Source organism: Xylocopa sonorina, chromosome 1 (assembly GCF_050948175.1).
Source record: "Xylocopa sonorina isolate GNS202 chromosome 1, iyXylSono1_principal, whole genome shotgun sequence".
Taxonomy (NCBI): domain Eukaryota; kingdom Metazoa; phylum Arthropoda; class Insecta; order Hymenoptera; family Apidae; genus Xylocopa; species Xylocopa sonorina.
Window position 1 is genome coordinate 3,316,700 of NC_135193.1, and position 13,529 is coordinate 3,330,228.

At 48.5% G+C, this 13,529-nt stretch overlaps 1 protein-coding gene across 5 annotated transcripts in view; it reads right to left on the reverse strand.

The window, feature by feature from the left end:
* The window catches only part of Sk (small conductance calcium-activated potassium channel), a 183,084-nt gene that overhangs the window by 83,527 nt on the left and 86,028 nt on the right, over positions 1-13,529 (reverse strand). Inside the window, exon 1 of one of the 5 annotated variants that reach the window (XM_076897421.1) lies at positions 3,423-3,546. The exons of the other annotated variants lie outside the window; for them this stretch is intronic. The gene's annotated coding sequence lies outside the window, so the exon portion shown is untranslated. Of the gene's footprint in view, positions 1-3,422; positions 3,547-13,529 lie in introns of those variants that run through there. 5 annotated transcript variants of the gene reach the window in all.

The window sequence follows — 13,529 nt, forward strand, 5'->3', positions numbered from 1 at the left end:
CATGCAGGTAGAATATCGTGAGAGACTTCGTCGATACTATTCGACGGTCACCCGCTTCGTCTACCTCGAGCGACCAAATGAAATTGTCCGTGGACCGCGTCAACCCCCTTGAATTCCCTTCTATTCCTCAGGGTGGACCTCGCCACGACGGAAGCGGACAAAGTATCCGTGGAAGGAGTACAATGCACGCGAATTTCATAAATACAGAGATCTGTCTCTGTTATTTGCGGTGTTTTTTTTTCTTTTATTGGAGAACGTCGAGGGTCGACGGGGGTGAGGGTGGTATTCGATGGAGGGTTTAGAATCGAATGTTTTATTGGGCGAACGTTCGTGGGAGAAAGACGCCGGGACGGGATTTCCCGAGACACGGCTACTCGTTTTTATCCCCGCGGAGGGTGTTCCGTCCCCTTTGGCGCTTCCAGAGGAACCGAGGCAACTATTGTCGTGCCAGCTTCCCGTATCGACATTTCTTCGACTACGTTACCGCGGATTATTACCGCGAAACTATCCTTTGCGACTGTCCGAATGAGTCTAGAGTTATTGCTTTTTTTGTTCCCTTCCGGTCGACGGCTCTGCTTAATGAACACCTCCTTGTTAGGAAAGGGGTCATCGAGTTCTTACATTTTATACTCTTTAAGTCCACTTTAGGAATTTTAATGAGCTTCCATGATACTCTCTCTGCTGTTTGATACTTTAATCTTTAGTAATCCTTTGTTTTCTGGTAAATGTTATTTTATTTGATCGGTATGGTGGCTCGTGGACCCTGAATCGACGCTATTTTCTATTCAAATTAGGAAAGAGAACGAATGACGCGAGGGAGTGAACTTCGAACGAAAAAGGAGAGAAGCAGTGTGTCCCTCTGTAATCCGGTTAAGAGACGAAAGAAAAGCCGCGATCCTAGTAGAAACAGCGCGACTAATGGAGATGTGCCGGATCCGTTCTCAAGAAATTAGGTCAGTGATTAGAATGTGTACTCTTTTAATCGCGGACGACGACGTTAATCTATTTGAACTCCATCAACCTGTGCAAATTTTATGAACGCTTCCCATTTTCTACGTTCCAACCGCCCTCTTCGTTTCTCCTCTTCGTTCCATCAACGTAAAAAAAAACAACCAGTTCGCGCATAGAAATGAATGTCACGACGGCTCGATCGCGATTCTGCTCGATCCATCGCCACGTAATTTTTCTTCTGTACCCAACGAATTGATCGTTTAGAAAATCGTATAAAAATACGAGTTCAGCGATTTAATACGAAACGATTGAACCTCGAACGGAGTGGGTCGACGATTTTCCCGGAAATTTCTCGGCGACTCTCGTGGGTAGCGTCCAGGCGGGGTGGGCGTTCGAGAATTGCGAAACGCGGCTCGTCACGCGATCAAGGATGCAACGGGGGCTTAAACCGTTATTCCTAGCCGAGTTCATTAAAGTAAATGCGGCCCCGATACATCGATACGTGACGAGCGACAGGAAACCGACGTCGCCCCGCGGGCCATTAGCGACGACGGTAATTTTGCTAAAATCAGCTACGACTCGCCCTCTCGAGCTGGCCACGGACACGTGTCTAACGTGTCTCTGTACACGTGGTCCAGCGTGGGATCAAGCCAGTGCCTATGATTCGCGCCAGTGACTACAGTTCGCTAATTAAATCGTGTAACGCAACGACGCGACGCGCGTTTAGACTCTAGGGTGGTTTATTTGAGAGTGCCTTCGTGCGAAGATACGATTGCACTTGTGAATCAATCAAAGTTCAACGTTTGTACCCGTGCGACTTGCATCTTTATCAGTGATTGCTCGCACGACGCTCGAACAACATTAGGGTTGATCGTTCTCTGCATCTCTCTCTCTCTCTCTCTCTCTCTCTCTCTCTCTCTCTCTCTCTCTCTCTCTCTCTCTGTTTCTCTTTTGCTGGTGAACGAGTGTGCGCAGCTACGAATCGTTCTATACGCGATCGGTGTCGGTGGCGGAAATCATTAGGAACAGACGCGCGGCGCGTTATTGTGTACCGTGGGCGAGCAAGGAAAATCGACGGAATACGGTTCACGATGGAATTTATTAAATCCAACGGGGGATTTATGGGCTCTCGTTCTATTGAAAATTACGTCCACGGGAATTCGATTGCTCGTCGATTATGTAATCTGCGATTGTACGTTTCTATCTGAGATAACTTATTTATCATTCATATTTGAAATTCCTACGGTCTGTTATATGGAATATTCGGTATTTATATCTAATTGTGACTTATAAACAATTTACCAGATTCTCAGTCGAACTTTGAACACGCGACACAGTTCGTCCGCTGGTTAATCGTTGGATAGGGGTTGAAATCTTAGTGTCGCGGGGTAAAATCTCGACGCTTTAAACCTAAATAGATCCGAGGCGAGGGCGAACAGCGCTTCAGGAAAACTCAATTTATCCGAAATGTAGTTCACGGAAAAAGACATCGAGGCGCATTAGAATATCGGCCGAACCGAGAATCACTTCGGCTCGCAGCTATCGAACGGGTTGAATTATAAACGATGGAGAGTCCGATCGAAGATGGAAGGCTAAAAGTGATCGATTCGATTAAAATGTCGGGGCATTCGTAGCCGATTAATTACATCGCGATCGGATAAACAGAGAGCCGGGCGAAATTCCACGACGATGGCAGAAATAAATAATCGAGGTACACGGCTTATTCCCGTCGGTATTATTCAAGGGCCCCGGGTGGCAGTGAAATGTCAGTTAATTGAAGGTCGCCGCTTATTTAGCGATTTCATCGTGGGGATCGTATCAATTATTCAACGAACGGCGACCAATCTTTACTTTTCTCCTCGACGTTCCACGAATAGAGGATCCTCCTCGGTTTATTAATACCGCGGAGCGTGAACGTTTCAAGGCCCAACTCGAGACGAATCGAAGCGAGCACTCTGACCGCACCGATCTCTTAGATTCGAGCTTTTTAATTGCCACGCGGAACGCTGGATCGAAGGCGTCGATCGACTCAGATCTCCTAGAAAGTATACGAGGCACTATAACTACCCTTAACTCTTTTCATCCCCTTTTGTACTTTATATAATAATAATCCTATCCACAGGATAATCTCAGAAATCGTAGCAATAATACATCGCACTAATTAGATGGAACAGAACCAAAAAATCGAATCTAGTCTCTGAACACAAATCTCGAGACGCAGACGTCTAAATCACATCGTAACGCATTCTACGGGGGTTAATTGCTGTTCTACGAGGCAAAGACGAGATTTCGACGTTCAGCACCGTTGATCATCGCGGAAAGCTCGTAATTTATCTCCCGGTAACCCTGCGATCTTATTATTAGAGAACGCAACGAGCGTGAAATGATCGCGGCACCGCGCTCCAGCCTCCACCGGCAACCACTTCGACGGCGGCCTTCCGCGTCTCTGCCGTCTCCAGTTGTTATATTACCTTCGCAACTTCTTTCGCTGTGTTCGCGGTAGGCAACTCCAAGCGAGCGTGAGATCATAACTCTTCTCTACGTCGGCTCGCGTGTACTCCGGTCCGGGTAGCCAGAGCCACGTTGCACGCGCGCTGGCGAACGCCGCGAGACGTCCTCGAGTTCCGTTCCACGTAGCGTCGAGTCGAGCATCGCTCGATCACGGTTCTCACGTTCTCGCGCGAGGTTCTTCCGCGTGACTTCCACTGGATCACGCTCTCTCGCTCCCTCTCTCTCTATCCCCCTAACCTCGCGCGTCAAGGCAGTGGATCGACGGTGTTGGTGATGGTGATGCTCTTTCGACGATCACCCTGAACGGCTGCTTGGCTGCGCGTTCATCTCGGTGAGCCGTGTCCGAACGCGTCGAGGATTCAGAAACCCGCGTAGGGGGATAATACGGAACAGTACGTCACTGGTGAACACACTTCGTAGTCGTCCCAGCACGCGGTGCACTGATCGCCGCGTCACGAGTTCACTCACTGGGTAACCACCACCGCGGATAGTCGCGCGGCCACCGGAAGCGGTTCCGAGCGCGCATTTCGGCCCCTTCGCGTGGAATCGTGACAAATCGAGGGTTAGAACGAATCACGGAACGAAGACGTTCTCTGGCGGAAGGGAACTAGCGCCAGGAGGAGTTCGATGGGACGAAGAACGGCGAAGGTGAGAATAGAAACGAGCGAGGGTGGGGAAAGGTGAGTGGATGAATACAGAAACAGAAAGAGAGAGAGAGAGAGAGAGAGAGAGAGAGAAAGAGAGAGGGAAAGAAAGAGAGAAAGAAGCAGAGGTAGAAGGAAAAGAGAAGAGAAGGGAGGAGGGACGAGAAGAAAATGCGGCCGTGGGCCGTGCACGAGCCGGCGAGGACCGCGAGGATGTGGAAAGGATGCGCCTTCGACAGGCCACGCACGTATCCGAGAGCAACCGACAGGGTGGAGGCTGATGGTCCGTCTCGCGACTCGGCTGTCGCTGGATGGAGATGAGACGACGATGGTGGCTAAGAGAACGAAGGGGGGCAGGAAGGGAGGGAGATAGAATGAGCGAGGCGAGGCGAGGCGAGGCGAGCGAGAGAAGCGTCGGTGGTGAGCGTCCGCCCGCTGTGACGCTCCCGACAGGACTGCGTCGGTCCCCATTTATTCCTCCTTTCCCTTCCGTCCCCCGATCCTCGCCCACCACCTACCGAGCCACACTAGCACACCCACCCCCGCCGTCAACCGCTTTGCCCCTTGCGCGCCCTCCCCGACGCTACCCCTCTTTGTGTTCCTGCCCTCTGTGTACCACGCACACGCTTCCATCCCTCCCTCTCGCTTTCTCTCCCTACTCGACGCCCTCCTCTCTTTCATAACGTATCCTTCTCTCGTTGTTTCTCGCTCTGATGGAATCCTTCTCTTTGCGACTGTGCGCCTCCCTCTCGCTCGCCTGCCCTCGCTTCGTTCCACGTTTCGCTCCTTTTTTCTCTCTAATATCTTGCTCGCCTGGTCCCCTCGCTTCCCGATTTATACTCACCGCCAGCCTCCATCGGCATCCCCGCCGCGTGTAAACACGTCTGCGTGCCGGCTAATTTTGGTTATCGCTCTAAGTGGCTACCGAAAGCTTGATGGCTCGTCTTCGTTGTACGGAAGGGTGGCTCTCGGTGGTCCAGACGTTTCGCAGAATGAAAAGCTTCTTACGCGTGTTTGAGTCGGTTTTTCAACCTGATTCGTGCTATCGCGAGGAAGGTTGAATGGGGTTCTCAGGGGATTCGACGATTTTTATGTTGAATCGCAAGGTGGATAATTAAATACGTGGAAGAACGAGATTACTTTGTGCGTTAATTTCCGCTTAACCAGTTTGCGAGAAAAATGTAGAAGCAAATTTACATTTTTGTTCGTCGCGATGAAATTCGTAAGGAATACTCGCTTTTCGACCAGGCCCAAGAGCCTTCTGTTAATGTGCTAATAAATGAAACTACCCACGCTTTCAACCCCCTCGTCTATTCTACGTCGTCCATGCTCAACGCGACGAACCGAAGACATTAAGAGGGGGCGTGGTGCGAATCGACGTTACATCGACGGGGTTGGAATACCCTTCACGTTTTCGTGGGGTGTCTCGATTAGTGAAATTAAAGTTTGAAGGATGAGGAGCACGATGTCTGGTTCCGTTAATAAGACCATCTCGTTTCGTAGTTGTTTAGGCATCCCGTTAGTAGTTCAAGCAGTTACGTTCTCGAACTCGAGCTAACTGCGGACGATTGAAATTGCATATCGGATGGAAATATCGAAAAACATTGTTAAACTCGCGCGAAACTGCCACAAACATCCCTATCACGAGCCTGTTTAGGTTCAAGTCGTACATTTTTCAAAGAATCGCGGTTCATTTCGCGAAAAGTCGAACGATAATTGAAAAGCTGATGAAAAACTCTGCGAGCCTGAATTTTCAGGCATTCTTCCGCGAAAAGTGTACTTCCTGGAAACGCATATTATAAAAATATGAAATTCAGCAGGAAGAATTTTTCTCTCACAGTGCAAGTATTCGCTTGAACGTCGGGACTAGAGAGATTGCTTTACGCAGCGTTTCCAGCCTTGAGACATTGAATTAATTATCCGCAGTTATTTTATATCGCATAAACCGAATTCCTACGCGTTCTCTCTGTAACGAGTATAAAACAGGGGTGGACAAACGAAGGATGTCGCGAGGCTGCTTTGGATCCGTGGATCGTCTTTTTTTTCTCATCTCGACCCGGGTGCGAGAGGGCTTATCAGTGTCGCTCGTCCCTCGAACTCATCTCCTATTCGATCCAACGACGGGGCTATAAATTAGCGGGCGAAAACTCACGGACACCCCCAACCCCCTCGACGCAAGCCGAAAACTTTTCGTCGGATCACGTAGTCGCGGCACGAAGGAATTCACGGAGAAAAACGGGGCATCAATCGTCTCCGGAATCAACATTCTAATCGAGATCGTCCCTCTGTTTTAATCTCACCCCCGGATAGCTTTCCTTTCCCCCTCGGATCGATCTCGTCCGTCGTCGCGCATAATAAATGGGACGTCTTAAAACGAATTAAAACTAGCGACCCTGTTTTCTAATCTACACTATTCGTTGCTAATCTATTTCACTAGAGGAACGTTCGAAATTTTATTATAAACTTCACGGTTCGAACAAGCATAGAATACCCTGTTTTACTTTGCTATCAATCTCAAGAGCGAGAAATAAATTTCTCTGTTGTTGTCATCGATTGAAATTAATGAAACGCTAATATTTCCATTGAAAATGGACGCTTCTACCATTCTCAGTATCCGCCTCTCGGATATCCAAAGACAATACAGTGTCAACGATAATGAATCTAACGAACCCAGCGTTCGTTCGCGAAAACGTTCGCCCCATCCCCTAAACTTTCTCGTTTCTTATCGTGTCGCTGGCTGTTGACAGCTATGCCTCGAATGTTCCTCGGGAACCGAACAAGCCGCGGGTACACAAAGCTGGGCTGGTCGGCACACAGACCGCCCTCGGACGCACGATTTATCGAGGATCGCTCTGCGTCGAGCGTAACCACTCAACGGCGTTACACCAGCCGGCATGTTCTAAGTGCCGATCGATATTTCACGAAGAGATTCCAGGTAATTGGGGGATCATACCGTATCGATTTTATCTAGACAGCCAGCGGAGCTTTATGTAACTTGTCAGTCGGTCGTTTCGCGGACGGGAAACTACAACACGGTCTCGCGGTCCTTCAAAGAGATTACTCCCCCAGTTTGCCTCCCCTGGAATTTCCCGCAAGACGACCCACGCGTCGACTCGTTTATCGAGAAATCCGTGGCGGTCCCTCGCGATCGAACGCCGGATTTTCGAGGGTTAAAGCACGCAGCCGACGCGGAACCAGACAGAAAAAAAAATGGGAGATAAATGGGATCGAGTTAGAGTCGCGACGTGTTAATCCGCCACTCGGTTTCTTCGAGCCTCGTCGATGGTGGATTGCGCGGTCGTTGGAGAACGAAAGAGTTTCGTGTGCGATAGAAGAATTCCAAATTTACCGAATTTAACTTTCGACTACGCAAAGCCTGTTCTCCACGCGGCGATATTGTTGCCAATTTAGTTGGCGTTGAAGCTTTTGCTTCCTTTGCATGTGGAGGGTTCGCTTAAGGGACGACGGAAATAAGCAATGGCGGCGAGCGAGCAGTCGCGACGAAATTGCGCGGTTGAAGCGAAATTAGAAAGCGGTCGACGAGTGGGCTCGGCTCTGTTATTTCAATGATTGCAGAGAATCTTCAGCTCTGAGGGAGGAGAGATTGGCAAGTGTTACAAATGGAATACCGCGTGGGCTCCGGAGACGTTTCGATGGAGAACTCGCTTCCCAGAGAACACTGTTTGCGGTTCATCCAGCTCACTTGTTAGACATCGTCTACTTCTTCGAGGATTCCATCGACTCCCAGGACGATTTCAGTCCGAACGACACGTCGCGTCGTTGTCACAGAGGATGGGGACCGTAACTCAAAGCGGAATTGTTTGTTTCTGTAATTTGTGGTCTCGTGCTCGTTCGTGCGACTCGATGAGATGATTAGCGAGAAACGAGAGTGGTGTTCATAGGGTGGCCGAATAGATCCCACTTCTCGGCTCCGCCGCGCGAAGCCAAACAAGGGTAAAGCGTGTTAAACAGCGACAATTTATGGCCACTGTGTAGTCACGCAACGGAACGGCCGAGAATTCGCCTTCTACTCGAGTTTCGAGTTACCGCCAATCCCTTCATCGATCTTCCGATCCGCGAGCCCACGGCTAAACGCGTGAAATGGTAATTTACGGTTAGGGTAACGTCACGCAACCGTAGCCGGAAAAAACATTTCGCGATCGCTGCCACGAATCGCGGCTTTTACCGCGAGATCGACCTTCTCTCTCTCTTTTCTCTCTCTCTCGCGTTCCTACGAGTGATTTATCAGCGCACATAAATCATCCGTTATCAAGGTCCACCCGTTGCCTTTCCCTTTTTTTTTCAATTCCAACGTTCAACATCTTTCTTCGATCTTAATTCCAACGCGAATTCCCCTTGCTTGTACCTCTTTGAGGATCCCTCTCTCTCTTCGTCGCGCGAGACACGATCGTGACGCGTTCCTCGATCGAAATTTACAGTCGCGTAACAATGTAACGTTTTATCAAGCACATCAGCGAGGACTACCCTCGCGACGGATGTCTATTCATACCGTAGCATCGAGTTTCCACGCGACAAACTCCGAGCTCGCGTTTATTCACCCCCGTCGTTCTTCTCTCCATCCCTCGAGAGGGGCGCAACCCTGAACGGGTAATCCTCCACTCGTGTGTTGACCATAGAACGCGTCGTCGTAAACTAGGAATTACGCGTGTACGACACGTCGAGGGATGATTTTCTTTGTAAAACGGATGGCTCGCAGCTGCTGGCTTTCTCTTCTTTCCCTCCCTCTTTTGAGCAATCGGTTTTTTTATCATTAATAGCGATTTTTTTGCGAAGTACGTTCGTTACGTCTCGTTGTTTCGAGCGCGCGAAGATTGATCGTGAAATGAATTCGGAAGCGAGATCGTTGAGAAGTAAATCATCCCTCAAGAGAGGGTAGGTTTAATAAGAGAAATTTTCGCGCGACAAAGGGTCGCGGTAATTCGAAAATGCAGCGGGAGTAAAAAAAGCGTGGAAACGCAATTACCGTTCGTTTTATCCCAACCCCTAGTAATTCGCGCGAAATGTAATAACAGGTACCTTTGGTAGCGTCGAACAACCGGATTTCTCGCTTTTTCCCACTGAAGTCCGTGTCGGAAATTAGTCGGCCAATTAAAACGGCCGAAATTAATTTCGCAATTCCGCGTGTTACCTTCAATTGAATTTTCAAGGGCCACTCCGCCGCCCGCTCCTTTCAAACCGCCGTCCCGCGATAATTCCCCTCTGTTCCTCCAAAATAGAACGCGAAAATTACAAAAACACGAAACGGACCAGCGTTACCGCGCATCGCAGAGGAAGCGTTACGCCAGGAAATCCCGTGGAAACCCTGATTCGTAAACGATGTAAACGGGACCAGCGGTTCCTGGTCCCGCTCACACGTCGCAGCCGCAAATACGCGCCGTGGCTGCCCCGTTAATGGCTTTATCTACTGCAATCGTACCGCGATGGATGGACAGCTGCGGCCGCGCGTTTATGCCAACGACGCCAGCAGGCTTGCGACGAATCACAGCCAGAGACGGGCGTAAAATCTACATCTGAATCGGAAAGAAATGGAAAACAGCATTTCCCACGGATCACTGTGTAGAGTAACATTTCTTTCCGTTTCTCTGCGAATCTCGATTCGCGTGTCTGCCACCCTTCGTCGTTGAAGAACAAGAAGCCATAGTCGCAGCAAAGGGGGTCGTTCTCGCGTCCAGCGAAGGAATCACCCCAGAACGGCTACGAAACGGCCCATTCACGGTGAACAAAGAGATTTTCGATGGTCGTCAGAGAGCCACAAATCTCCCGTTGGAACTTTGAATTGGCCCGGTCGACAGCCAGGCTTGATGATAAGCGACAGTCGTTCTCGGCTCGATAAGGAAACGCGGGGATAATGTACCGTGGCTGGCGATAGCGTCCCGTGACGGGGACAAATTGTAATTGTCCGAGGAACGATGTCGATGACGATACGGGCTGGACGGTTTGTTAGCTTCCTTATCGATCGAACAGAGTGCCTGCAAATTGTCTGCAGTCGCACGACACGGGACGGGTCTCCACAAAAGACCGCGTGGAAACGCACGACTTCGCGAACGGTGGTCGAAGGAAGGTTAATAAAGGGTACGACGCGATGGTTGGTCGATGCTCGCCATATTCGGAGGCTTTCCATGGAAATTTCGCGAGAAGTACGCACAGAGTAGCGAAGAGTTTATGTAAAGTCATGTTTTGGAATAAAATTTACAAGTACTTGGTCCCTCCTCGAGTATGTAACGTAAAAGAATAGAATTCTAGCTAGAAAAAAGTCACTGTTACGGGGAGAATGAAGTAAAATGAACCTCAACACGTGCGAAAGTGATCGTTTACATCCGCTGTGCGTACAAACGGCACGAAACAAGCCAAATTTCCTTTCGACGCGGTTTGCAACGCGACACAGGTGCATCGAACGCATAATTTCCCGTGCTTCGCGGGTGGAACCAGCCGCAGTAACGTCGCGCGCCACCGAGTTACGCCTGCGACCGTGTTAAAATACTGTTCCGCTCGCCTACCAGCACTCCCGATGGCGATTAATCACAGACCCCGTTTGTGGTCGAAAAGAAAACAAAAACAGGGGAACAGAACCGCGAGGATTTACAGCGAACTAATTTACCTAGATTCTATTAGGAAGTTTCGAGGTTACGCGCTCGAGAGAATCAGCTCGCGATCCTGGACTTCGATGTTGCCAGGATTTTTGTTCAAATTACGCGCCATATTGAACGGGGGTTGAAGAAATTTGCTATTAAAATTGACGCCTCGTATTTTTCGTCCACAAAGAGAAACTCGATCTTCTTTTGTCGTTTTTACTTGAACAGCTGGTTTTTCAATTGATTTTCAAGTTTCACGACAAATTCGACTCAATGTTAAGATGTGTAATTAGACTTAGTGGGAAGTGAAGAATAGGAGCGATCGCGAAGCATGTATGTTTCGAGGACGAACTTTGCTTTTGACCCACACAGAGTGGAGGAATCTGTTTCAAACTTAATTGGACGCAATGGCGAGCCCTTGGCCAATTAGCGTCGCTCTTAATTAAACGAGCACAATAGGATAATCTTGAAAAGTCCGACGTGGAAAAGTATATCCCGTGCAATGTCAGCCAGGGGACAACGATGTACGACTACATTTGACAAGATATTTATTGCTAAAAAAAGAAAAGAAGAGAATAGAAAACAAGAGTAAATAATGGGAAAGAACATTCTTGCTTGAAAATAACTAGCGAAACTTGAGTAATACGTCGAGGAGGCTTGGACACGATCGCGTGGAACGTAACCAGGTGTATTATAAATAGCTTGTCAGACGCAAAAGGAATTCAGAGGTGAGTGGATCCATTGTGGCCGAGACGTCGAGTGGGAGCTCAAAGAATGTCCGAAACTTCTCAGTGGCATCGCGGACAATCCAGGACGACGTAGTCTATCATACTTCTACGACGAGTGGTTCAATGGATTCCAAATATAGTGCTTTTCTCGTTAGTATTTCTAATGTGCGACTCTAATTAACAATTTGGAATTTGTTAAATTTCTGTCATACCATCTCTCGTATCATTTTCGTATCCAATTGCTCGAAAATATTTAGAAAAATGAGAAATTGATCCAAGAAATACAACGTTAGGACAAAAATGATATTTCAAAATGCTATAAAACCGATGGACCATCTCGACAAAGAAACGTGTATTCAAGCCACCCTTATTCCTGAAATCTCATTTCACAGCCTCCACGCACCCTAATATATTCATTAGTTTAAAACACCGTTCTCTAAACATCCCAACGTAGCCACTTCCATAACATGAAACATCTCCCCGTCCGCTTAATGTCGTAAATACCAATTCCCACGGCGCACACCATCGTCTTATTTCCCTCGAGCGACAGAGAGTATCCCTCGTTCCTTGTCTGTGGCAACCAAAAATTTCTCGCCAGCCTCGCGTGTTACGAGATCAGCCGAATGTATAGCAAATCTCTGGAGTCCAGAGATGCGATCGATATACCACGTCAAACAGCATCGACGCTACGTGCAAAAAAGTTCGCAACCATTTTTTAATCTACAGAACGGTTGAAAGAAACGCGAGGAATGGAAACAAAAAAATAGATCGCTTTCAATTTTCGGTGCTATTTTTTATTTTTATATAAACCCAATACCAGCGAGTATTCGACTACTTCCCAAATTACTTTCTACCAGCGAATATATGTACATTACCAAACTCTGTTTGTCCTCCAACTCTGTGCTAACTTCTACAAACTCAGAGCCTCAATAACACCTGGTATTCCACTTCATACCGACATTTGGACCCTACGCGACGAAAACAATATCCTCCAGAAACGTTTCGCGGTGAACCACAAAGGTGGTCCACGGTAAAAGGACTGCAGCATAAATTCCACGCTGATCCGAGTTCCTGCGAGAGGGATCCCACGGAATGAGGGTGTTCGAGGGTGGTCGAAATTAATATCCACCCTCTTCACGGGCCTCGGCGAGGGTGAAGGTTGTCTTCTGTCCACGGTCAGTATCGCCAGGGTGTGCCAGCCTCGTAACGAACCGCGTGATAACGGAATTCAATAGAACAAGGGACACGATTCACGTGGCCCGTGTACGTGTTCTCGAGCAGCCACCCCCGCGGAGCAGCCCTCGCGCTCGTTAACTCGAAGAGGGTTAATTAAAGCGAGGGGCGCGCGAATTTCGGCTCTTTTTCAACTTCACGAGAAAACTCGTCCGTCGACGGAAGTTTTGCATTCCGCGGATGCCTTCGTCGCGGATTTATATTGGCCCTCCGCTACCGGATGACTCCATCCGCTTAACGCGCTTGTTGTAACGAGGACTGAGAATTATGGAGGTTAGGGTATTGGTAAAATATTGTTGGTAACGAGATCGATGCTTCGAAGCGATTATGCAGTGCGAATTTATGCGTGGAGATTTTTGATATGACACCCTGATGTTTGATAAAGATCCCTATCGAGTGCTCTTGTTTGATAGCACGAGAGGAAATCGTGAAATACTCGCAGCTCTCCAGATCTCCAATTCTTTCTATAAGTTAAATGACAGCTTTGCAATCATGTCGTTGAAAGTTTCAGAGTACAGAAAAAAATGGCCTCGATTACCATTTTCATCTGACATCTCTTCATTCTTTACAACCAACAGAAGGAACATTATTTCTACGCGTTTGTGTGCCCAGTAAATTTCGACTAATGCAATTAAGTCGCGATCAGAACGAGTCGTACGCTAATCGGGAGGCAGTAAATGATTTTCAAAAGGAACCATCGCGTAATGTGGGCGCGCGATACGCCATTACGAGGAGCCGGTTCCCCGGCGTGGTATCGCATCGATTCGCGCTCTAATCCGACGAAAGCAGGAAATATCTGACGGGAACTGGCAACGAACGCCAGCTGGGGCGTATTCAGTGCGGTTCAATGGATAGTTTTCCCGAGGAAT